We start from the raw sequence: 26,426 nt of genomic DNA, 5'->3' as shown, positions 1-26,426 counted from the left end.
GCCATGCCATGCAGAGCCGTCTTCCTGATATAAAAAGTTATCTCTGGTAAAAGCTCTCTTTCGGTACAGATTCCCTATCTAAATTATTTTAGATATTAAGGGAGAGGTAAACAGCTCTTCCTGAATCTGTTGGGCCTTGCCTGTCTTTCATTTTATTCTTTTTGGGCTGTGTTAGGTCTTCGCTGCGGCACGTGGGCGTCTCTCTAGATGCAGAGCACAAGTTCTCCAGTTGCCCCACAGCATGTGGGATCTTGGTTCCCTGATCAGGGATCAAACCAACATCCTTTGCACTGGAAGGTAGATTTTTAACCACAGGACCACTAGGGAAGTTGCCGGGCCTTGACTGTCTTTAGCTTGAGATAATCCCCACACTCAAGTGGCACATTCTGGGATGGCGTATCGTGCTCCCCAGCAGTATGAAAGTGAAGTGAAGTCGTTCAGTCGTGTCCGACTGTTTGCGACCCGTGGACTGTAGCCCACCAAGCCTCTCCGTCCGTGGGATTCTCTAGGCAAGAATACTGGAGTGGGTTAAATACAGGCAATTTTAAAACCAGGTGCAGAGCTACACATTTTATAAATGAGATGCAGCTACACAATTGTAGGAGTTCATAGTAGGGAAAGACGACTTGTGGCAATAAGTTTTAACTTTCCCAAATAGTACCTATCTAGGATTTTTTCCAATTTTGACTTGCTCTTAAATACTCAAAACTCCCATGGAAGAAAATATCTTTATTTAGGTTAAAAAAAAAAAAAAAAGACTTGTTGGGTTGTCTTAACTATGATTTTTATGGTTACTCTCTAAGGCTCATTTTATGAATCCAGACTTTTTTTTTCTGTGTTTATTTCCATCAGTGTGACTTCATCACCAAGGAAAATCATTTACACCTTCATTCATTAAACATTTGAGGATCTACTATGCAAAATAAACTATACCAAGAGACTAATCATAGGAACAATAATAAATTGCTTTCACCAGTTTTACATCTTTGAAGGGCAAACATTTTCATCATTAACAATTGTGGTTGATTTTAACTAGAAGTTTGTGCCTTTATATTGCTATTTTAACACTCATTTTGTTTCCCCTTAAAGACAGCTCATTTTCATTGTTCTAGCTTGCTGTTTCAATGACAGCTTTGTAGCATTCAAAATAAGACTGAATACCTAGACTAATTTTAGATGAATGAAAGGGAAAAAAGTCAACAGATCCAAAGAAAGGGAAGAAAAATTCATTACAAGGAAGGCATAATCTATATTTAACACTATGTTTCTTTCGGTTAATGCATTTTTTCACAATTATTTCTTAGTATCAACTCCTAGAAGCAAGTTCAATTTGCTTACTGCATGAATGGTCTGCACTTTAAATACTGGAGTTTCGGAAAATAAACACACCTTAAAAATCCTTGCCAGTAAACACAAAGCAAACACCACATGCCATCAGTGACACAGCTGGAAATACAGACTTTCCATACTTAATAGACTCTGGTTAACATTTTACAACTCGAGTAACTGTCACATGAGCTCAGCATTTCAACAAGCCACGGTCAGTGAGAAGAAGAACTAAAATGGTACTTTTCTCCATGCAGCATTTTTGTGTTCTTTATTTGTCTTGAAAAATATGAAATGCTGCAGTTATCCTGTAATGCCTATGAACTGAGTTATTAAATAAATGACTGCAGCCCTGGGCAGCAGTGGGCCATGACACTCACAATGCAAATTCAGCCGGATGGATGAGCCTGGCACAGGACATCCTCATTGGGACGTTCGTTAGCCTCACTTTACAACTGTCAGAAATGATATCTGTTATTCAGCCCGACCCAGGCTCTGAGAAAGACTTCTATGGCAATTGATGGTAAAACACAGAAAATGATCTGAGAAAAAGCAAACCTATTTGAAAAGCTGACAAACAAAATGGCATAAATAAATAAATATCAATACTTCTTAGAGGATTAAAAGGTAATACTAAATAATAATTATAGATCAGAGTCAGACAAAGGAAAGGCATTCAACTTTACCTAAAAGAGTTCCATGACAGTTTACTATACTAGTCCCTAATTCACACATTTGTTTCTAAGCCTGTAGTATATCTTCATGAGTTACTCAAGTATGTAAATACCCCTGCTCTCATTATGCTCCTCTGGCATTATTTTACATATGTCCATATTCAGGGAAAATTAGAGGCCTCTCAGATACTCCCATGTATTCCAGATAATTTAGGGACTCGGATGGTAAAGAATCTGCCTGCAATGCAGAAGACCTTGGTTCCATCCCTGGGTTAGGAAGATCCCCTAAAGAATGGCATGGCAACCCACTCCAGTATTCTTGCCTGGAGAATACCCATAGACAGAGGAGCCTGGTGGTCTACCATCCATGGGGTCGCAAAGAGATGGACACGACTGAGCAACTCAGCACAGCACAGGAAAGAGAAGACACAGCCTTACAGAGTAGAAGCTGACTTGTCACTGGCATGCAGTAGCCCACCAAGACCTCTCCATCCTTGGAACTCCTATACAGTTTTTATCTCCACTTGACATTATCTCTCTTCATTGTCTTTTCATTTGTATTTCCCCCTCCCCACTTGGAATCACAATTTTGGTACACATGACAATGCGACTCTTCACTTCTCTGGCTCAGTGCTTAGTGTTGTGCACTGACTGGTTTTTAAGAAATAGGGAGATGGTAACGATAACCCTGTATGCGAGACAGCAAAAGAGACACAGATGTATAGAAGAGTCTTTTGGACTCTGTGGGAGAGGGAGAGGGTAGGATGATTTGGGAGACTGGCATTGAAACATGTATAATATCATATATGAAATGAATCACCAGTCCAGGTTCAATGCATGATACTGAAGGCTTGGGGCTGGTGCACTGGGACGACCCAGAGGGATGGTATGGGGAGGGAGGAGGGACGGGGGTTCAGGATGGGGAACATATGTATACCTGTGGGGGATTCATGTTGATGTATGGCAAAACCAATACAATATTGTAAAGTAATTAACCTCCAATTAAAATAAATAAATTTATATTAAAAAAAGAAAGAAATAATTGTTTAAAATCTTTAATAAATAGTTGTTCAAAGTATGGAAAACCATGTGATGCCTGATTGGCAATCCCAGTGTCCACAGTTCTTCCTCTACAAGGAGGCCATCTTGCCCCTAAAGACTTTATTTTCACTGTTAAATGTAAAAGCAGTGTTACCCTTGCATCAGGTAAATTAAATATCGACTCAGACATTTCTGTTAACAGAAAAAATCTTGCCAACAGTTTAGAATTCCTGAGTCATTCTTTAGGTGTTCTGTCTTCAGAAATGTTTAGATTCCAATTTGCATTCATCTTCAACACATAATATCAGTACCACACTTGCCATACTCAACAGGTATTTTCATAGTATATTCATAGTCTTTCAGGGCCTCCCTGGTGGCTCAGAAGGTAAAGAATCTGCTTGCAATTCGGGAGACCTGGGTTCAAATCCCTGGGTCAGAAAGATCTCCTGGAGAAGGGAAATGGCAACCCACTCCAGTATTCTTGCCTGAAGAATTCCATGGACAGAGGAACCTGGCAGGCAGTCCATGGAGTTGCAAAGAGTCAGACATGACTGAGTGACTAACACTTCCACTTTTCATAGTCTTTTAAAAGAAATTTCACTACTTCAAGGGGTGGCGGGGGTGGCGGGGGTGGGGGTGTGCGGGGGCGGGGTGGGAAGAGCCTTTTTAAAAATGCGTGGGCTTGTAGCATTTTCAGCGCAGTGTTTCCTGAACAGACAATGACCTGAAATATCTTCACATGGATCCTATGAAACCTTTAACAAGACATTTCTCAAGAAAATGGCACCCCAGAAACACATACATGTGTGAGGACACACACCGCTCACACACAAAACACTGTTTTAATAGCCAAGGGCACTTTGGCACAATGCGGGGCGGTGGCTGTCAACACAAACAGATGGTCAAAGAAGTGGGCAAACACTTCGAGTGAACTAGTTCCATAAATGGAGTTTTTTATTTCATTTTAAATGCCATACTTACTTAACCAGCTTTCAGACAAGATGATACATGTAGCCAGTTGGAAACAGTTCCCTGCCAGGCTTCTGTGTTTTTATGACAAAATTAAAAGTCCACAGATGGAATAACTCAAAGCTAATTCTTACAGAGTTTGTTTAGTTAGAATGGGGGGGGGGGGCGGAGGAGAATACCATATTGCTTCAAATTAAAGCCACATCTACAAAATAGGAGATTTTTAATTAGGAACGGTAGAAATGGCTTTTTAAAGAAATAGCAAGTCTGTTTTTTAAGCGAGAAGAATTATTTATCCATTAAAATAGCAACCTCCCCCAAAGAGTTTGAGGATCGTCTAAAAGATTCTTGATTCCAAGCTCAGTCCCCAAACATCTCAGCATCCTCTCAATCAGTTCTTTGAAAAATATCAGTTTGCCACTTCAGCTATCTTCTAAATATATACAGTCTTTGCATCCCGACTTCCCTAGTCATTAAATTTCAAAATCCCAGAGAAAGACTTCTGCAAGTAAGCTATAGGAAGAGAGGTGCTAAGAGAAGATGTAGAGGAGACCACTGTCTTGGCATGGTGCATTCTTTGAAAGATTTGCAAGTCTGTTAGAGTATTGAGCTGGTTCTTTTCATGAGGAAATAAAATAGAACTGATGTTTTGCCTAACATGGTAGCTCATGTATAAAAGCATGAAAAGCATACAATACTGCCTATTGGGCAAGAAAGAAAATAAAAAGAGAGAACCCAAAATGAAAGAAAAACTATGTCAAATGGAATATGTTCCCTAATCTTTCAATTTAAAAACAAACCTAGGCATATAAAATTCAATTGCAAAAACTAAGCTCTACAAAGAAATTTTCTCTATAGTTTTTCAGTGTAACAAATATCCATTCAGAAGTCCCAAAGCAAATTTTTAAAAAGATGTAATCAATAAAATCATTATATGGGTCTACATAATATAAAAAGAAGTTGTTTTCATTTATTACCAATTAACTGATTTCACTTGATAGAATTAACTTGCTAGTTTCAGGTAAATCTAAGTGTCTACATTATACACAGGAAGTAAACATATATCAGCTTCTATTTGTCTTCTAGAAATACATGTACTTATTTCCACAAAAGACATTTTTCAGTGCCAAAGGTGGTGGCACAGAAAAAATTCTTAGCAATAAACAACATTCAACATTTGCTAGGAAACACCTGGTCTTCTTCCAGAAGACCACTCTGCGCCCCTAGACTCATGGAACCTGAGCAAGCCAACCAATGCATAGACTAAGACCCTGAAAAAGCAAAATGAATCTCTTTTCACTACCAGGCATCCAGCAATTAAAGCCAGGGATTCTCAAGTGTTCAGGACCACAGATAAATGGGTGAATGCTGCTGCTGCTGCTAAGTCGCTTCAGTCGTGTCTGACTCTGTGCAACCCCATAGACAGCAGCCCACCAGGCTCCTCCATCCCTGGGATTCTCCAGGCAAGAATAGAACAGACCAAATCCCAACTTCCACATTATTCACTGAAGGATTTACCTGTGACTTCAATTTCTTTGAGGCAGAAACTGGTCTTGTTATCTGATGTTCCTTGTTTTTCATCTGATTATCTTTTATTTTAGGAATTCTTTTTAGTCATCTTTTAAAAACTTCTCTGCCATTAAAAAAGGACTGTTTCTTCAATCTTCACTTAACTGTTTAAGGAAATCACCACAGGACTACCTGAAAATTAGCACTTCTCTCAATACAATATGGACTTCATCAAAAGAAGTTGCCATATTCCACTGCCTATTTGAAAGTGTTCTGCAGACTTTAGTTTGCCAGGAATGGTAGACTTTGGATATGTTTTGGTTGTTAAAGAAGCACCAGGTCTTTAAATGAAAAAAGGTATCTCTGTGGCTCTTAATAGGAAAGCAGAAGATACAGAGAATGTGAAAGTCCAGTATTTTGGATACTGACAAGTAAGTGTTGTCTAACTAGAGTGGATTTTAAGCTGCGAAAGTCAAAACTTTGTACACCACTGTTTCTACAGAGTCAAGAACAGGGCTTGGTACAAAGTAGAAGCTCAATAAGTATTTGTTGAATATTGATCAAACAACTGAACAAAGGATTTCATAAAGATATGATACTATAAAATCATAGCTTATATTTGGCTCTAAGAATTTTTGGCAGTTAAGCAGATAACAGAGAAAGTATTTAGCTTCTGTCTACAGAGTAGTTTGTACACCACTGTTTCTAGAGAGCCTGGAATAGGGCCTGGCACAAAGTAGAAGCTCAATAAATATTTACTGGATACTGATCAAATAAATGAATTGAAAGTATTTAATAAAAATTATACTATAAAATCATAGTCTATATTAGGCTCTAAGATTTTTTGGCAGTTAAGTAGATAACAGAGAAATTATTTAGCTTCTGTCTGTAGAGTAGGCATCAGTTATTGAAAAGCACTCTATTATTCTTTCTCAGCACAAATACATCCATTAGAATGATGAGTGAAGTGCTCATTAGTCAACCCGAATACTAAAAGTGGTGGAGGCTAGCTCACTCAAAGCCTGACCTTTCCAAACATTTTGCTTCTTAAAAAAAAATAGACAACATTTCCCTCCCTAATCTTCCCTTTTTGATCCTCTGGCTAATTGGGGAGCAATCTCTCTTTTAACTTTGCCAAATATTGCAGAATATTTTCAGTAAATGTCAGCATAAATTGAAAGCAACACTAACATGGTAGATGTGTTTCATTTTCTGATCACGTGTAACAAACTTAGTCTTTGCTCTTGTTCTTCCCCTATTAGTATTGATTTTTCCAGTTGATAATGGATGGCAGAAAAAGACTCATTGAAACATTTTCACCCTTTGGCCTTACCAAGAGCTTAATTGTTGTCATGAATACACAACGGAGATTTTTTAATACCTTTAAAATAAGCATTTATGCTACTATTCTGATTGTACTATGCCCTCATTATCTTTATATTTAATATTGCAGAAATGATGAATTTAATATGCTGGTGAAGCAAGGGAAAACCAATAAGTCTGTGATTGCTAATTTCCTTTACCCGGAGGACAAGTTCTGTCGCAGAAGTTATTGCTTGTAACTCTGGATACATCCTTTAATTCCTCTGAACCTTGATTTTGTCTCTAAAAATGGGATACTACCTAGCTCATGGCACTTCTTTAAGGATTAATTCAGAAAATATATGAAATTACCTCACTAAGATATGTTTAAGTACTTCTATTCAGAGCTTTTGGAATATGTGATAAAATTGTAAGAGTATCAGCAAATAAGCCTTAACAAAAGAAGTACATTTTAGAAAATAAATCCTGTACTAGGCACAGATTAAAGTGGCCAAGTCACTCATACCAACTTCAACTCTACATTTTATTGTATTAATATTGGTTATTATCCTAAGTGTTTTAACCTTTTTCCTTTTTCAAAAGCAGGCAAAACAAGAGGATACAGAATCAAGAACAGGTTAGAGAGCTTCAAGTCAGCAGCACAAGGTCAGGGACTAATAAACCACATGAAGGTTAACCAAGAAACTTAACTATAATGTGCCCCTGGAGTAAAATTCTCCCTTAATGGAAACCACCTTCTGGTCTTTCAGTCTCCTACCTGTTCATTGTAGTCAGTCATGACCACAGCATGTATAATTTCTTCCTGGAACTTTCTAAGAAGTGAAAGAAAATCACTGAGAACCATACTCAACTTTCTACTCCAAGCCTTCCGGGGGAAGGCATGAGTCTACCAGCTGCCAGATAGCAGAGCCTGGGCTGAGCCACCCACACAGCCCCACAGATGGGTCACAGGAGAGCCCCCGAGTCACAAGACACAGCCAGTGCCTCCCCAGTCACCTCACCTTTCTCTTTACCCAGGAGAAAACTGAGGACTAGAGAAGAGGGCACAGGTTGCTGAGGACAGAAACTGGACACAAGGGCATAAATGTCCAATGCATAAATTAAGACCCTAAAAAAGCAAAATGGATCTCTTTTCACTCCCCAGCATCCAGCAATTAAAGCCACACCCTCCATCAGTTCAATTCAGTTCAGTTCAGTCGCTCAGTCGTGTCTGACTGCAACCCCATGAACCGCAGCACACCAGGCCTCCTTGTCCATCACCAACTCCCGGAGTTTACCCAAACTCATCTCCACTGAGTCAGTGATGCCATCCAACCATCTCATCCTGTTGTCCCCTCCTCCTCCTGCCCTCAATCTTTCCCAGCATCTGGGTCTTTTCAAATGAGTCAGCTCTTTGCATCAGGTGGCCAAAGTATTGGAATTTCAGCTTCAACATCAGTCCTTCCAATGAACACCCAGGACTGATCTCCTTTAGGATGAACTGGTTGGATCTCCTTGCAGTCCAAGGGACTCTCAAGAGTCTTCTCCAACACCACAGTTCAAAAGCATCAATTCTCCAGCACTCAGCTTTCTTTGTAGTCCAACTCTCACACCCATACACGACTACTGGAAAAACCACAGCCTTGACTAGATGAACCTTTGTTGGCAAAATAATATCTCTGCTTTTTAGTATGCATCTGGGTTGGTCATAATTTTCCTTCCAAGGAGTAAGTGTCTTTTAATTTCATGCTCCAGTCACCATCTGCCGTGATTTTGGAGCCCCAAAAAAATAAAGTCTACCACTGTTTCTACATCTATTTGCCATGAAGTTGGGACCAGATGCCATGATCTTCGTTTTCTGAATGTTGAGTTTTAAGCCAACTTTTTCACTGTCCTCTTTCACTTTCATCAAAAGGCTCTTTAGTTCTTCTTCACTTTCTGCCATAAGGGTGGTATCATCTGCATATTTGAGGTTATGGATATTTCTCCCATCAATCTTGATTCTGGCTTGTGCTTCATCCAGCCTGGCATTTCTTATGATGTACTCTGCATATAAGTTAAATAAGCAGGGTGAGAATATACAGCCTTGATGTACTCCTTTTCCTATTTGGAACCAGTCCTGTTCCATGTCCAGTTCTAACTGTTGCTTCCTGACCTGCATATAGGTTTCTCAAGAGGCAGGTCAGGTGGTCTGGTATTCCCATCTCTTGAAGAATTTTCCACAGATTATTGTGATCCACACAGTCAAAGGCTTTGGCATAGTCAATAAAGCAGAAATAGATGTTTTTCTGGAACTCTCTTGCTTTTTCCATGATCCAGTGGATGTTGGCAATTTGATCTCTGGTTCCTCTGCCTTTTCTAAAACCATTTTGAACATCTGGAAGTTCATGGTTCACATATTGCTGAAGCCTGGCTTGGAGAATTTTAAGCATTACTTTACTAGCGTGCGAGATGAGTGCAATTGTGAGGTAGTTTGAGCATTCTTTGGCATTGCCTTTCTTAGTGATTGGAAGGAAAATTGACCTTTTCCAGTCCTGTGGCCACTGCTGAGTCTTCCAAATTTGCTGGCATATTGAGTGAAGCACTTTCACAGCATCATTTGATACTATAGTCTGTGGAACTCTCCAGGCCAGAATACTGGAGTAGGTAGCCTTTCCCTTCTCCAGGGGATCTTCCAAAACCAGGGATCAAACCCAAGTCTCCTGTACTGCAGGCAGATTCTTTACCAGCTAAGCCACAAGGGAAGCCCACATCCTCCATTGTAAGTAGGAATACACTGCAGGGAAGCAGGAAAGAATTCTGATTTCATTCACCACTAATATGGGGTAAACTCAGTTATAAAAATTTTAAATTTATGAACTCATTATATGTTGCACCTTTAGAGAAAGCATTAGTTCAGTTCAGTCACTCAGTCGTGTCCGAGTATTTGCAACCCCAAGGACGGCAGCACACCAGGCTTCCCTGTCCATCACCAACTCCCGAAGCTGACTCAAACTCATGTCCATAGAGTCGCCGATGCCATCCGACCATCTCATCCTGTGTCATCCACATAGAGAAACATATGTGGTCCATATCTATTCCTTTATCAAATTTTATAATTCCTTTATTAATACAGCACACCTCACTTCCTTTTAAAGAGTCAAGTTTATATTTTTATTCTTTCCCCAGAAGCAACAAACTCCATTCTTTCATTTTCAGCAAGTTAAAGAACATACACACACTCAAAAATCACCATGAAATATTTCTGCATCTTTTATGGAGAAATTGTATTTTTTTTTGTTGGTTTTTTGTTTGTTTGTTTGCATGTGCCCAGGGTTTCTGCTTGGTACAGAACAAAAGAAATGTTTCTTTCCACTTCCTGAGAAGCATTTTTGAATTATGAAAACCTCAGTGTCTTCTCTCATTCCCCTACCTTACCCAAGAGAATCTAAAAGATTTAGACCACCATGGGCTTATACAGAGATTAGTAAACAATGGCTTGGTTTTTATAAAATGGTATTTGAAACTACTGTTTATATTTCTGAACTACCTTTGAAGAGTAACACCCCTTACCAGAGCTCTACAAAGAATGTAATATAACTTTAGAAAGAATGTGTTATTGATTACTGAATGTAGTCAGTAACAGGACAAAATGCAAATACACTTCATGACAAATAGACTTGGATCACAGCCTTAAAATTACTTTACCAAATTTTATTTTTAACATTCAGAGTTCTGGCATAGAAAGGAGTAGCTAAACAACCTTCCCAATGTCAAGCTGGAGAATTTTTCTCTTCTCCTAAGTAATTGTTATAGATGACGGCTATTTCTCTACCAAAAATGACACTAAAGCAAAATGCAAGCAAAAACCGAAGAATATGGAATGTTATATGTGGAAAAATCAAAATCGCATACTTTTAAAACCATGAAATAAATACCATGAGTTTTTAAATTTGTTTGAATGATCATATCATACTTACTTTTGTATAGAACGTGCTAGTGGTTTCCATTTGTGTTTAGAGTAAGCTCCTAATGCCTGCCACAGTCATAACAATCTGAACACTGCAAGCCCAATCTCTTCCCCTCTATGGAGTTCTCTATGCTCCAATCTCTTTGTCCTTCTTTCACTTTTAGGAATTTCCAAAGGTCTTTTCTGCTTAGGGCTTTCACACACACTCTTCCTGGAATGATTTCTTTTATCCTTCCCACGGCAGTGTCTTCAACCTTCAGAATCCAGCAGAGATGTCAAGTCAGAAAGACCTTTCCAGATCTTCCAGTCTAAAGTAAACAAACCTCCATCACCACAGCTACCTCAAAAGTTTTTCTTTCTCTCAAAGCTTGGTTCTTTTCTTTCATAGTACTCATTACAAAGTCTATGCATGTGTGTGTTTGTGGGTATTGTTATGGTGCATCACCCCCACTTGTCTTAAAGTGCCCTGAGAGCAGGAACCATGCTTGTGTGTATAAAAAAATATGCCCAGTACCTAGCACAGTATGTAGAGTACATGGCAAACACTGAATAAATATTAATATTTGTTAGATAAATAGAAGCTCTCTATTATATATGTTTATCTTTCCTAATATATTTCTCCAGAGTATTTGATATAGGTCATCATTTGAACTGTCCTCTAGGCCTTTTATTGAATTGACACAATGAACATTTGAAAATATCCAATCACAGCAAATAGATGGGGAAAAAGTGGGGAAGTGAAGTGAAGTTGTTCAGTCGTGTCCGACTCTTTGCGACCCCATGGTCTACAGCCGACCAGGCTCCTCTGCCAATGGGATTTTCCAGGCAAGAGTACTGGATTGGGGTGCCAATGCCTTCTCCAAAGGTGGGAAAAGTAATATATTATTTTTATGGGCTCCAAAATCACTGCAGACAGTTACTGTGTGTTAGTAAAGCAGTCGTGTCCGCATCTTTGTGATACCATGGACTGCAGCCCACCAGGCTCCTCTGTCCATGGCATTTCCCAGGCAAGAATACTGGAGTGGGTTTCCATTTCCTCCTATAGAGGATCTTCCCAACCCAGGGATCAAACCCATGTCTCCTGCATTGCAAGCAGATTCTTTCCTGTCTGAGCCACCAGGGAAGCCCTGCAGATGGTGACTACAGCAATGAAAACAGAAGACTCTCCTTGGAAGAAAAGCTATGACAAGTCTGGACAGTGTATTAAAAACAGAGACATCACTTTACAGCAAAGATCTGTATAGTCAAAGCTATGGCTTCTCCAGTGGTCCTGTATGGATGTGACAGTTGGACCATAAAGAAGGGTGAGTGCTGAAGAACTGATGCTTTACAACTGTGGTATTGGAGAAGACTCTTGAGAGTCCCTTGAACTGTAAGGAGATCAAACCAGTCAATCCTAAAGGAAATCAACCCTGAGTATGCATTGGAAGGACTGATGCTGAAGCTGAAGCTCCAATCCTTTGGCCACCTGACATGAAGAGCCAACTCATTAGAAAAGACCCTTATGCTGGGAAAGATTGACGACAAGAAGAGAAGGGTGCAACAGAGGACGAGATGTTTGGATGGCATCACCGACTCAATGGACATTAGTTTGAGCAAAACAGTGAAGATAGTGAGGGACAGGAAGCCTGGCATGCTGCCAGACCATGGGGTCACAAAGAGCTGGGCATGGATGAGTGAACGAACAACAGTAACTGACTTATTAATACTCATATTCTATGAAGAAGTCAAATATCTCATTTAACATCTCTATCATGAAGTTTTCCCAAAACACACAATTGATAAATAGTACTTGCCACATAGCTAAAACATAAATTCAACTCATATCATCCAGTTTGCAAGTGAAAAATGTCCATGATTCAAATACACAGACCAGAAACCAATGCCTAACCATTAAATAAGGACAAAATTAAGAATAAAATAAGCTTTAACTATAATCAAATTTCTGAGCCATGACAGCTAGCAAAGGGGATTTAAAATTCACTGGAAACTTTACATTGTTGATATTTCTAAATATTATTGTTCAAAAGATGTATTGATTCATTTTTCTCTAGTTTTGCTCAATTTTACTTCTCATGCTCAACTCAGATGCTGATAACATCTCCCATCTATAAGGATAATCAGATTAGACTAGATGAGAAATGTCTCCAAACGTTATTAATCATTCCCCCATGATATTAGCATCTACATATGTAGTGCTTTAATCTGCTTATTAGCACAGATATTATGAAGCCTGGTCCCAAGAAGAATAAAACAAGTAATAAACTTTTGCTCTTATCTCATTTGTGGGAAATTATTTTTCCCAAGAAGCTAAGCTACTTCTAAGAAATAACTTATTTCAAAGGGGTAAACACTTTCAAGAAAATACATCCTAAATCTCAACTTTCAAATAATATAATCTGACCTGTTCTCATTATTACTAAAAAATATAAAAATGCTATTGGATAAGAAACAGAATTAAACTTGGTACAAACCCACTGAAGAGAAAAAATTATGTTAACTTCAAATTTCATATTATTAACTGTACTCCTCAAATGAGCTCATGGCTGTTCATTCTCTAAGAACAGCTTGATTATTTCTCTCCACATTTGTGTCATCCTTCTTTGGTTTAAAGTAGGAAAAGAAGAGGTTTCTGCTGCTCAGTTAAGAAGAGAACAAAGGGAGACCCAAGAGGTAATCAGTGAGGGACCCTTCCCTGGACACAGTTCCATCACTGGTTCATATACTCTCAAAGGAAAAATAAAATTCAACCAAAGAGATTGGACAGAAAGGAGATCAAACTTGTCAGTCCTAAAGGAAATCAACCCTGAGCATTCATTGGAAGGACTGATGCTGAAGTTGAAGCTCCAATACTTTGGCCACCTGATGCAAAGAACCAACTCATTGGAAAAGACCCTGATACTGGGAACGATTAAAGGCAGGAGGAGAAGGGGACAGAGAGAATGAGATGGTTGGAGGGCATCACAGACTCAATGGATATGAGTCTGAGCAAACTCTAGGAGAGAGGAAACCTGGCATACTGTAGTTCCTGGAGTCACAGAGTTGGATACAACTTAGCGACTGAACAACAAAAAAGAGATAAAATGCAGTTCATCCTCAAAGCATTATGAGCTGAGGACGAAGTTTATTCCAATTATAGACACTCAATGAAATAACTTGGTAAAAAAATGAAAATTCATGCATATACACACACATACAGTGTTCATAATTTGTCATTCAAAAATTTTAAATAAACTCTTTGATACAACAGCCTAATTTATTACTCAAAGATAGAGATTAAAATTACTGTTCAATGGACTATATAATGGGCCTTACAGATGTCCATTAACAGAGGAAGACTCCCTCCAAAGTACAATAGAATACTAGGTACCACAACCTAGGGTAACTCAGCAGAGCACTTCCTGACTGTACAAACTTCCTGATCTTATAGGTATAGTAACAGTCTATAACCAAAATAAAAATGTAAACTCTTGACCTTGGGATATTTATGGGAAATAAAATAACTGTCTGGTTCAGATGACTTTCTGAGCTTTTGTAAACGTCCCAAGTGATATCTAATTAGAAATGATGTTTATATAACATTAATACAAGTGCTACGATGCTATGTATCAACTACAACTACAGTGTTATGGATCAACTTCTCTGGGCCATAGTACCCAGATAACCGGTCAAACATTACTTGGATATTTCTGTGAAGATGCTTTTGGATGAGATGAACATTTAAAATGGTGACTTTGGGGTCAAGTAGATTACTCCTTGTTATGCATGTGGGCTTCATCCAAGCAGTTGAAGGCCTGAATAGAAGAAAGACGGACCTCTTCATAGAAAGAAGGAATTCTACCATCAGACTGCCTTTGGACTCAAACTACAGCTCTTTCCTGAATCTCCAGCCTTCCAGCCTCTCTCCAGATCTGGGATTCTACCATCACACGTGCCAGGGCTTCCCAGGTGGCACAGTGGTAGAGAATCTGTCTGCCAATGCAGGAGACTCAGGAGATGCCGGTTTGATCCCTGAGTCAGGAAGATACCCTGGAGTAGGAAATGGCAACTCATTCTAGTATTCTTGCCTGGAATAATCTATGGACAGAGGAGCCTGGTGGGCTGCAGTCCATGGGGGTCGCAAAAGAGTCGGACATGACTGAGCACGCATGCACAATCTCGTGTGCTAATTCCTTAAATGAAATCTCTCTATATGCACACATATTATTGGTTCTGTTTCTCTGGCAAATCCTGCATAATACACACACCAGCACAAAAAGTGATCCATTAACATCTATTTTAGAATTACTTTTATGACTTATTTTTAGACATTACCACCATTTTACCATTTAATATCACTTCAGCTTCACAAAGATTTGAAGTCAAAACCAGAAGGCTCTGGAGAACTACTTGGGCTTATTTATTTATGAAACCAGTTGGGGGAGGCAAGACTTTTTCATCTAATTCCTTTTCATTTCTGTTAAAATCATTTTATTTGTGAAAATCTGTTCAAAGGGCAGGGTTTCCCTGGTGGCTCAGGGGTAAAGAATCCACCTGCCAATGCAAGAGACCTAGGTTCAATCTCTGGGTTGAGAAGATCCCCTAGAGAAGGAAATGGCAACCCATTCCAGCATTCTCCTAGGAAATCCCATGGACAGAAGAGCCTGACAGGCTACAGTCCATAGGGTCACAAAGAGCTGGACACAAGTTGGTGACTAAACAACAACAACAATGACAACAATCCAAAAGGCAGAGGGCTCCTGCACCTTAAAGGATGGACAAAGCAGTTCTACAGTGAGAACATTTTCCTTCTAGCTCCTTAACTAAATATAACAGCAAATCAGCTGGAATTATGTGAAAGGACAACTCTGGTACCCAGTAAAGAGCTTTAGATGTGGTTTCTGTTGTCAGGCAAAATGCCCTTGGCTAAATTCTTGTGGACTCGCATTACATTTGAAGAATAAAAAGGAACGAAAAAAACACTCCTAACAGAGAGGAATAACAGCAGAGCTGATTTTCTACAGCAGTTACCTCTGAAAAAGCTGCAGGCACAGTCTATTGAGCATTGTGGCCAGAACTCCCAGCTCCAAGGTCTCCATGTCACAGATGGTTTATCAGGAGAAAAATGATAATGGCTGAAAACTGCATGGGTATTTTATTGTTAATGGGGCCAAGGAAAGGAACAGACTGATATATCACGAATAATGAAAACATCATTCTCATTGTTATACAGCACAAATTACAGACGAAACAAACTGCTAACTTCAGGTACATTGGCCATTGAAATAAGAAGTTTTACGATTGTAAGGACACACAAAGCCTGCCTCTTATCCCACGACAGCTCCACAGCCATGCTTTCTAAGTCTCCTTAATTAATGTCAGGTGTCATTAGAAAGGGAAAAGGAAAGAGCAGGATAACTTGAGAATTTCTCCTAACGCCTCTTGATGTGCACAATCAACCATCTTTGGTTCTTTTTTTCTCCTATAGAAATGTATCAGTTGAGAACACTATGTAATTTGGTGTGTAAGTTATTTGATGCCAAAAGTAATTGATGGTGACCATAAGAATGAGATAAGTATGTGCATGTATTTTTGTTATAGGGTATTCAGGACTCACCTTTCTTCAAAACAGATTATAGCTAATAATTTTAAAGGCAGAATCTGTGTCCAGAATTAAGCAGCAAACTGTCCCAGCAAACTCTAACAAGCAGTGCATGAGTTCTTAATACCAGGAAGATTGTTTGCCAGCAATTATATTCTTCAATAAGAAATTATTTTCCCTTTCTTTCAAGAAGAATCTATTTGTCTTAATTTAAAGAAATTGAGTCATTCTGTTTAAATGGACTTTCCTGGTGACTCAGATGGTAAAGAATCTGCCTGCAGTGGAGGAGACCCAGGTTCAATCCCTGGGTCAGGAAGATCCCCTAGAGCAGAGAATGGCTATCCATTCCAGCAAATACTCCTTACATCCTGGGGCAAAGCAGAGGGGAGACAAGATAAAGTTCCTTTTCTATACTGTTTGCATTGGGATAAGAGGTTTATTTCCGCTCGTTTGTCTGTTGAGTTCCTGGATAACTTCTGCTTTTATAGAAATTATAACACACACATTGTTAGCATGGTAACTAATGTGATTTTCCCTTTTATAGAATCCACTGATGTTTTACACCATCTTTGTTAGTGTACATTTTGATTTATGTCATACTTGATGTTTCAAAATTAAGGAGGCAACAGCTAAATGAGCTGATGTATCAGTTGTAACTCGGTCATGGTAATTTTGCTCCTAAAGCAGTCTGGACTCTTAAAATACAAACATTTCCATTGCTTCCTCTGGTCTTTATGTAGCATTGGCTGACATATTGCAAGGAAAGGAATCATAGCAGGGATCAACCTTCAGACTGTCTACCTAAAACTTTAAACTCTTCCCAGTGATCTACAACATAAGATCCTTATATAGATCCTCAAAGATGTAGAGACCCAGGGAGTGTATTAATAGCATTGTTATTGCTGTCATTGTTCAGTCGCTAAATTGTGTCTGACTTTTTGTGACCCCGTAGGCTATAGCATGCCAGGCTTCCCTGTCCACTATCCCTGGGAGTCTGTTCAAAGTCATGTCCACTGAGTAGATGGTGCCATCCAACCATCTCATCTTCTGTTGTCCCCTTCTCCTGTCCTCAGTCTTTCCCATTATCAGTGTCTTTTCCAATGAATCAGCTCTTTGCACTAAGTGGCCAAAGTATTACTAGCACTAGAAAACTCTTTACCATCTTTGAAACAAATACTTAGCATCAGGAGCGTGTTACATTTAAGGAATGTGTAAGTAGATAGCAATAGACAGTTTCAGAATGTCTCATTCTCAGAGAAATAGCCCCAATTCATTTTCTTCGGAAAAATTTCAACTTTTTAAAACACCTGATGATTTTATTTCAAAATCATATTTATCTAATTGATAGTAACCATCAGAGATCCTCTCAATTTGTAAAGAATCTGTTCTTCACACAGTGCCCAGGAGTTAGCAAGACAGATCAGGGGGTGGGGAGCCTTTCTCCTCCTGCATATCCTGGGTCTCCTTACCCTTCTATTTCCTGTAAGTGCTGTGACCCTAGGAGACAAGCTCTAGCGTATCTCAAGGGCATTATTGTCATTTCCAACTTCCTAAACTTCAACAACTCTTTCTAGCTTCAGGGCCAGCCTAGACATCAATCACAGAAACCACACTTGATCATATAAATAACACAGTTCTTTGTATTCCAAGTAACATAAAGAAACTTAAGCTTATCTTCTCATTGTCCTCAAAGCAGTCTTACTAATGCCCACATCTTGCCTTTTTCCCTGCTCCCTTCCCTCCTCCACTTGGATTCCTTTTCCTTTTTCCTACATAGTCTCAGGTGTCTCCTTCCCCTTGATGACTTCAAGCTCTCATTTTCTGTGATGTTTTCCTGAATGATTGCAGCCAACTGTGATTCTTCCCTTTCCAAACTCCTGGACACTTTATTTTCAGTTCTACTCGAATCATATATGCAGTAATTTATTAGATAAATATTTCCTGAACATCTACTATATAGTAGTGGGGTTTCCAGTCGGCTCAGTGATAAAGAATCTGCACGCCAATGCAGGAAACATAGGAGATACGGGTTTGGTCCCTGGTCAGGAAGATCCCCTGGAGGAGGAAATGGCAATACACTCCAGTACGTTTGCCTGGAGAACCCAATGGACAAGAGGAGCCTGTCAGGCTACAGTCCATAGGGAAACAAAGAGTCAGACACAACTGAGTGACTAAGTATGCACAAATGCGCGCACACACACATTCTAGGTCTTAGAGATGAAATTGTGAACAGAATAGATAAACTTACCCAGTTCCAATAAACCTCACATGCATTTATAATTCTCCCAGTGATATTATAAAATGTAAGACTGGCCAAGGAGTATCACATGACCCTTGTATTAGCCCAGATGGAGTGCAGTTCAATTCATAGTGGACTGAAGTGTGGGAGACAGGCACTGCAGCAGACCAATGATGTCTGTACTCCTCATACTTCTTGTCCTGTTCTTCTTAGAACTCTTTCTCTTTGCCTTCTCATCTACCCCTTAGGCTCACTTAATTACACCAACCAAAAACACAATACCTTGTTCTACCTCTTACTGGGGGAAAAAAAGCCAACTCTCTTCAAAATGGATAATGGATAGCCATTGTCTTCTTTTCACCCACAAAAGTATATCCACCTAAAGTCTCTATACTGGTATAGCTTGCACATCTAATGGGAACTAACAGAGCAAGAAATTTGGTCCTGTGGATGAAGAAGAATGGAATGTGGAATCAGGAATATCTGAGAAGTAGCCACCTAGAGACATTTCTAGTCTTTCATCCTGAAGTTAAATAAACAGTCTTTGGGTGGAAGCTGGAAGAGCCAGGGGTCATTATTCACTAGTGCTTCTAAGTTGAGGGTAGGGCAAAGGACATGCATGGCTGGACAAGGCTGCCACAGGTAATTAGACAAGATTTGTCCCCCATCAGAGATGAGATTCTCTTGTATAGATGAATGAGAATTTGTCAAGGGAACATTCTGGAAATAAGCTTTGGATGTTGTTGGTTTTAGTCATATGTTAAAATCATCTGTCATCTGTGTGGACAACTAACACTTGGGGGAAAAATCCACCAAATAAGTAGCTCCTTGGCCTCTGTTGTTGTTGTTCAATTGTTAAGTCATATCTGACTCTCTTACAACCTCATGGACTGTAGCCCACCAGGCTCTTCTGGCCATGGGACTTCCCAGGCAAGCATACTTGAGTGGGTTGCCATTTCCTTCTCCAGGGGATCTTCCTGACTCAGGGATCAAACCCACATCTCCTGAATTGGTAGGAAGATTCTTTACCATTTAGCCACCTGAGAAACCCTTGGCCTCTGTAGGAAAGTGTTTAAACATTTAATTAAACAGCCAAATGTATTCTAAGATAAAACTACTTTTTTCCCTAAAATAGTTTAATATATAGCTTTACAACATAACAAGGGGTCTTATTAATTTATATATATGTAGTTTCAAGAGTGATTCAATGAGTCTACAAGAAACCCACTTCAGACCTAAAGATACATATAGACTGAAAATGAGAGGATGGAAAAATATATTCCATGCAAATGGAAGCAAAAGAAGGCTGGAGTAGCAATCCTCATATCAGACAAAATAGATCTTAAAATAAAGAATATTACAAGAGATAAGAAAGGATACTATATAATGATCAAGGGATCAATCCAAGAGGAAAACATAACGATTGTAAATATCTATGCACTCAACATAGGAGCACCTCAATACATAAGACAAACACTAACAGACATAAGAGGAGAAACTGACAGTAACACAACAATAGTGGGAGACTTTAACACCACCCTTAAACCAATGGACAGCTCATCAAAACAGAAAATTAATAAGGAAACTCAAGTCTTAAATGATACATTAGATGAGATGGATCTCATTGATATCTTCAGAACATTCCATCCAAATGCAGAAAAATACAACTTCTCAAGTGCACATGGAACATTCTCCATGATAGACCACATCTTGAGTCACAAATCAAGCCTCAGTAAATTTAAGAAAATTGAAATCATATCAAACATCTTTTCCAGCCACAGTGCTATGAGACTAGATATCAATTACAAGGAAAAAAAAACCTGTAAGAAACAGAAACACATGGAGATTAAATGACATGTTTCTAAATAACCAACAAGTTACTGAAGAAATCAAAAGGGAAAAAAATTTCTAGAAACAAATGACAATGAAAACAACTCAAAACCTACGGGATGAAGCAAAAGCAGTTCTAAGAGGGAAGCTTATAGCAATGCAATCCTACCTCAAGAAACAAGAAAAACATCGAACAGACAACCTAATTTTACACCTAAAACAACTGGAAAAAGAAGAACAAAAAAATACCCCAAAATTAGCAGAAGGAAATAAATTGTAAAGATCCGAGCAGAATAAATGAAAAAGAAATGAAACAATAATAAAGATTAATGAAACTAAAAGCTGGCTTTTAGAGAAGATAAACAAAATTGACAAATCTTTAGACAGATTCATCAAGAAAAAAAGAGAGAAGAATTGAATCCACAAAATTAAAAATGAAAAAGGAGAGGTTACAACAGACAATGTGGAAATACAAAAGATTATAAGAGACTATTATGAACAACTATATGGCAATAAAATGAATAACCTGGAAGAAATGGACTGATTCTTAGAAAAGTTCAATCTTCCAAGACTCAACCAGGAAGAAATAGGAATTATGACCAACCTAATTACAAGCACTGAAATTGAAGGTGTGATCAAAAACCTCCCAAGAAACAAAAGCCCAGGACCAGACTGCTTCACGGAGAATTCTATCAAACACTTAGAGAAGAGCTAATGCCTATCCTTCTAAAACTCTTTTGAAAAATTTCAGAGGAAAGAACACTTCCAAACTCATTCTACGAGGCCACCATCACCCTGATACCAAAACCAGACAAAGACAACACACAAAAAAGAAAACTACAGGCCAATATCACTGATGAACAGTGATGAACATAGATGCAAAAATCCTCAAAACTATTTTAGCAAACAGAATGCAGCAACACATCAAAAAGCTCATACACCATGATCAAGTTGGGTTTATTCCAGGAATGCAAGGATTCTTCAATATATGTAAATTAATCAATGTGATATACCATATCAACAAATTGAAAGATAAAAATCATATGATAATCTCAATAGATGCAGAAAAAGCCTTTGACAAACTTCAGCACCCATTTATGATCAAAACTCTTCAAAAAATGGGCATAGAAGGAACCTGCCTCAACATGGTAAAGACCATATATGATAAGCCTAGAGCAAACATTATTCTCAATGGTGAAAAGCTGAAAGCATTCCCCCTAAGATCAGGAACATGACAGGGTGTCCATTTTCACCAGTATTATTCAACATAATTTTGGAAGTCCTAGCTACAGCAATCAGAGAAGAAAAAGAAATAAAAGGAATCCAGATCAGAAAAGAAGAAGCAGAGCTCTCACGGTTTGCAGATGACATGATACTCTATATACAAAACCCTAAAGATAGTATCAGTATTACTAGAGCTAATCAGTGAATTTAGCAAAGTCACAGGATACAAAATAAATACACAGAAATCACTTGCATTTCTATATATTAACAATGAAAAATCAGAAAGATAAATTAAGGAATTAGTCACATTCACCACTGCAACAAAGAGAATTAAATATCCAAGAATAAACTTACCTAAGGAGACAAAAGAACTGTACACAGAAAATTATAAGACACTGATGAAAGAAATCAAAGATGACATAAACAGATAGAGAGATATTCCATGTTCCTGCATAGGAAGAATCAATATTGTGAAAATGACTATACTACCAAATGCAGTCTACAGATTTAATGTGATCCCTATCAAATTACCAATGTCATTTTTCACAGAACTAGACCAAAAATTTCACAATTCATGTGGAAACACAAAAGACCCTGAATAGCCAAAGCAGTCTTGAGAAAGAATAGTGGAGCTGGACTTCATCTCCTGACTTCACCTTCCTGATTTCAAATTATACTACAAATCTACAGTCGTCAAGACAGTATGGTACTGGCACAAAAACAGAAATATAGACCAATGGAACAAGATAGAAAGCCCAGAAATAAACCCATGCACCTGTGGGTACCTTATTTTCGACAAAGGCAAGAATATACACTGGGGCAAAGACAGCCTCTTCAATAAATGGTTCTGGGAAAATTGGACAGCTACATGTAAAAGAATGAAATTAGAACACTTCCTAACACCACACACAAAGATAAACTCAAAATGGATTAAAGACCTAAGTGTAAGACCAGAAACTATAAAACTCTTAGAGGAAAACATAGGCTGAACACTTGATGACATAAATCAAAGCAAGAGCCTCTATGACCCACATCCTGAATGGAAATAAAACAAAAGTAAACAAGTGGGACCTGATTAAACTTAAAAGATTTTGCACAGCAAAGGAAACTATAAGCAAGGTGAAAAGACAACCTTCAGAATGGGAGAAAATAATAATAGCAAATGAAACAACAGACAAAGGATTAATTTCAAAAATATACAAGCAGCTAATTCATCTCAATACCAGAAAACAAAAAACCCAATCAAAAAGTGGGAAAAAACCTAAAAAAGACATTTCTCGAAAGAAGACATACAGATGGCTAACAAACACATGAAAAGATGTTCAACATCACTCATTATTAGAGAAATGCAAGGCAAGACTACAATGAGATATCACCTCACACAGGTCAGAACAGCCATCATCAAAAAGTCTAAAACAATAAGTGCTGGAGAGGATGCTGAGAAAAGGGAACGCTCTTGCACTTTTGGTGGGAATGTAAACTGATACAAGCCACCATGGAAGACGGTATGGAGATTCCTTTAAAAGCTGGGAATAAAACCACCATATGACCCAGCAATCCCACTCATAGGCATATACAGGAAACCAAAATTGAAAAACACACATGTATTCCACTGTTCATTGCAGCATTATTTACAAGAGCTAGAACATGGAAGCAACCTAGATGTCCATCGACAGATGAATGGATAAAGAAGTCGTGGTACAGATACACAATGAAATAGTACTCAGCAGTAAAAAGGAATGCCTTTGAGTGAGTTCTGATGAGGTGGATGAATCTAGAACCTATTACACAGGGTGAAGTGAGTCAGAAAGAGAAAGATAAATACCGTATTCTAACATACATATACAGAATCTAGAAGGATGGTACTGAAGAACTTATTTGCAGGGCAGCACTGGAGAAACAGACATAGAGACTAGACACATGGACACGGGGAAAGGGCAGGAGAGGGCAAGATGTATGGAAAGAATAACGTGGAAACTTATATTACCATATGTAAAACAGAACCTGCTGTATGGCTCAGGAAACTCAAACAGGAGCTCTGTATCAAACTAGAGGGGTGGGATGGGGAGGGAGATTCAAAAGGGAGGGGATATATGTATACCTATGGTTGATTCATGTTGAGGTTTGATGGAAAACAACAAAATTCTGTAAAGCAATTACCCTTCAATAAAAAACAAATTAAAAAAAAAAGTGATTCAGTGAAATTGTTCTAATGTCAGACAAATGGTATCCTGTGAAAAAAAAATTATTATTAAGAAATAGCATTGTCCCACTAATTAACTTCATTTTATATTATACAGGACAGTTATGAAATCATTAAAAACACTACTTTCCCAATGTTCGAATAAAACCATAGATTATGACTCAGATGAAGGAATTAAAAACTCAAGACAAAACTTTCAAGCTCCTGATTTCATATCTTTTCCTGCCAATTATTCCTTTACAAGTTTTGTAGTGTTCACATTCTTCCAGGATCCTAACTTTCTGAACCTAATCAACTTTCTACATCCATAAATGAAAAACAGAAATAAAGAAACAAATAATTAATGCATACTTACTAGACTCTTGCTAGCCTCACATCGAATCTCCAAACAACAGATCAACAAATGTTATTTATATTCAGTTCAGTTCAATTCAGTCGCTCAGTTGTGTCCTACTCTTTGCAACCCCATGAATCGTAGCATGCCAGGCCTCCCTGTCCATCACCAACTCCCGGAGTTCACCCAAACTCATGTGCATCGAGTTGGTGATGCCATCCAGCCATCTCATGCTCTGTTGTCCCCTTCTCCTCCTGCCCACAATCCCTCCCAGCATCAGGGTCTTCTCCAATGAGTCAACTCTTTGCATGAGGTGGCCAAAGTATTAGAGTTTCAGCTTAACATCAGTCCTTCCAAAGAACATCCAGGACTAATCTCCTTTAGAATGGACTGGATAGATCTCCTTGCAGTCCAAGGGACTCCCAAGGGTCTTCTCCAACACCACAGTTCGAAACCATCAATTCTTCAGTGCTCAGCTTTCTTCACAGTCCAACTCTCACATCCATACATGACCACAGGAAAAACCAGAGCCTTGACTAGATGCACTTTGTTGGCAAAGTAATGTCTCTGCTTTTGAATATACTGTCTAGGTTGGTCATAACTTCCCTTCCAAGGAGTAAGTGTCTTTTAATTTCATGGCTGCAATCACCATCTGCAGTGATTTTGGAGCCCGCAAAAATAAAGTCTGACACTGTTTCCACTGTTTCCCCATCAATTTCCCATGAAGTGATGGGACCAGATGCCATGATCTTCGTTTTCTGAATGTTGAGCTTCAAGCCAACTTTTTCACTGTCCTCTTTCACTTTCATCAAGAGGCTTTTTAGTTCCTCTTCACTTTCTGCCATAAGGGTTTTGTCACCTGCATATCTGAGGTTATTGATATTTCTCCCGGCAATCTTGATTCCAGCTTGTGCTTCTTCCAGCCCAGTGTTTCTCATGATGTACTCTGCATAGAAGTTAAATATCGGGGTGAAAATATACAGCCTTGAGGTACTCCTTTTCCTATTTGGAACCAGTCTGTTGTTCCATGTCCACTTCTAACTGTTGCTTCCTGACCTGCATACAGATTTCTCAAGAGGCAGGTCAGGTGGTCTGGTATTCCCATCTCTTGAAGAATTTTCCACAGATTATTGTGATCCACACAGTCAAAGGCTTTGGCATAGTCAATAAAGCAGAAATAGATGTTTTTCTGGAACTCTCTTGCTTTTTCCATGATCCAGTGGATGTTGGCAATTTGATCTCTGGTTCCTCTGCCTTTTCTAAAACCAGTTTGAACACCTGGAAGTTCATGGTTCACGTATTGCTGAAGCCTGGCTTGGAGAATTTTGAGCATTACTTTACTAGCATGTGAGATGAGTGCAACTGTGCGGTACTTTGAGCATTCTTTGGCATTGCCTTTCTTTGGGATTGGAATGAAAACGGACCTTTTCCAGTCCTGTGGCCACTGCTGTTTTCCAAATTTGCTGGCATATTGAGTGCAGCACTTTCACAGTATCATCTTTCAAGATTTGAAACAGCTCAACTGGAATGCCATCACCTCCACTAGCTTTGTTCATAGTGATGCTTCCTAAGGCCCACTTGACTTCACATTTCAGGATGTCTGGCTCTAGGTGAGTGATCACACCATCATGATCATCTGGGTCATGAAGATCTTTTTTGTACAGTTCTTCTGTGTATTCTTGCAACCTCTTCTTAATATCTTCTGCTTCTGTTAGGTCCATACCATTTCTGTGCTTTATTGATCCCATCTTTGCATGAAATGTTTCCTTGGTATCTCTAATTTTATTGAAGAGATCTCTAGTCTTTCTCATTCTGTTGTTTTCCTCTATTTCTTTGCATTGATCGCTGAAGAAGGCTTTCTTATCTCTCCTTGCTATTCTTTGGAACTCTGCATTCAGATGCTTATATCTTTCCTTTCCTCCTTTGCTTTTCACTTCTCTTCTTTTCAGAGCTATTTGTAAGGCCTCCCCAGACAGCCATTTTGCTTTTTTGCATTTCTTTTCCATGGGGATGATCTTGATCCCTTTCTCCCGTACAAGGTCACGAACTTCTGTCCATAGTTCATTATGTACTCTATCTATCAGATCTAGTCCCTTAAATCTATTTCTCACTTCCACTGTATAATCATAAGGGATTTGATTGAGGTCATACCTGAATGGTCTAGCGGTTTTCCCTACTTTCTTCAATTTCAGTCTGAATTTAGCAATAAGGATTTCATGATCTGAGCCAAGACAGCTCCCGGTCT

Source organism: Capricornis sumatraensis, chromosome 7, assembly GCF_032405125.1.
Source record: "Capricornis sumatraensis isolate serow.1 chromosome 7, serow.2, whole genome shotgun sequence".
In the NCBI taxonomy this organism is placed as follows: domain Eukaryota; kingdom Metazoa; phylum Chordata; class Mammalia; order Artiodactyla; family Bovidae; genus Capricornis; species Capricornis sumatraensis.
This window is presented reverse-complemented; position numbering follows the sequence as displayed.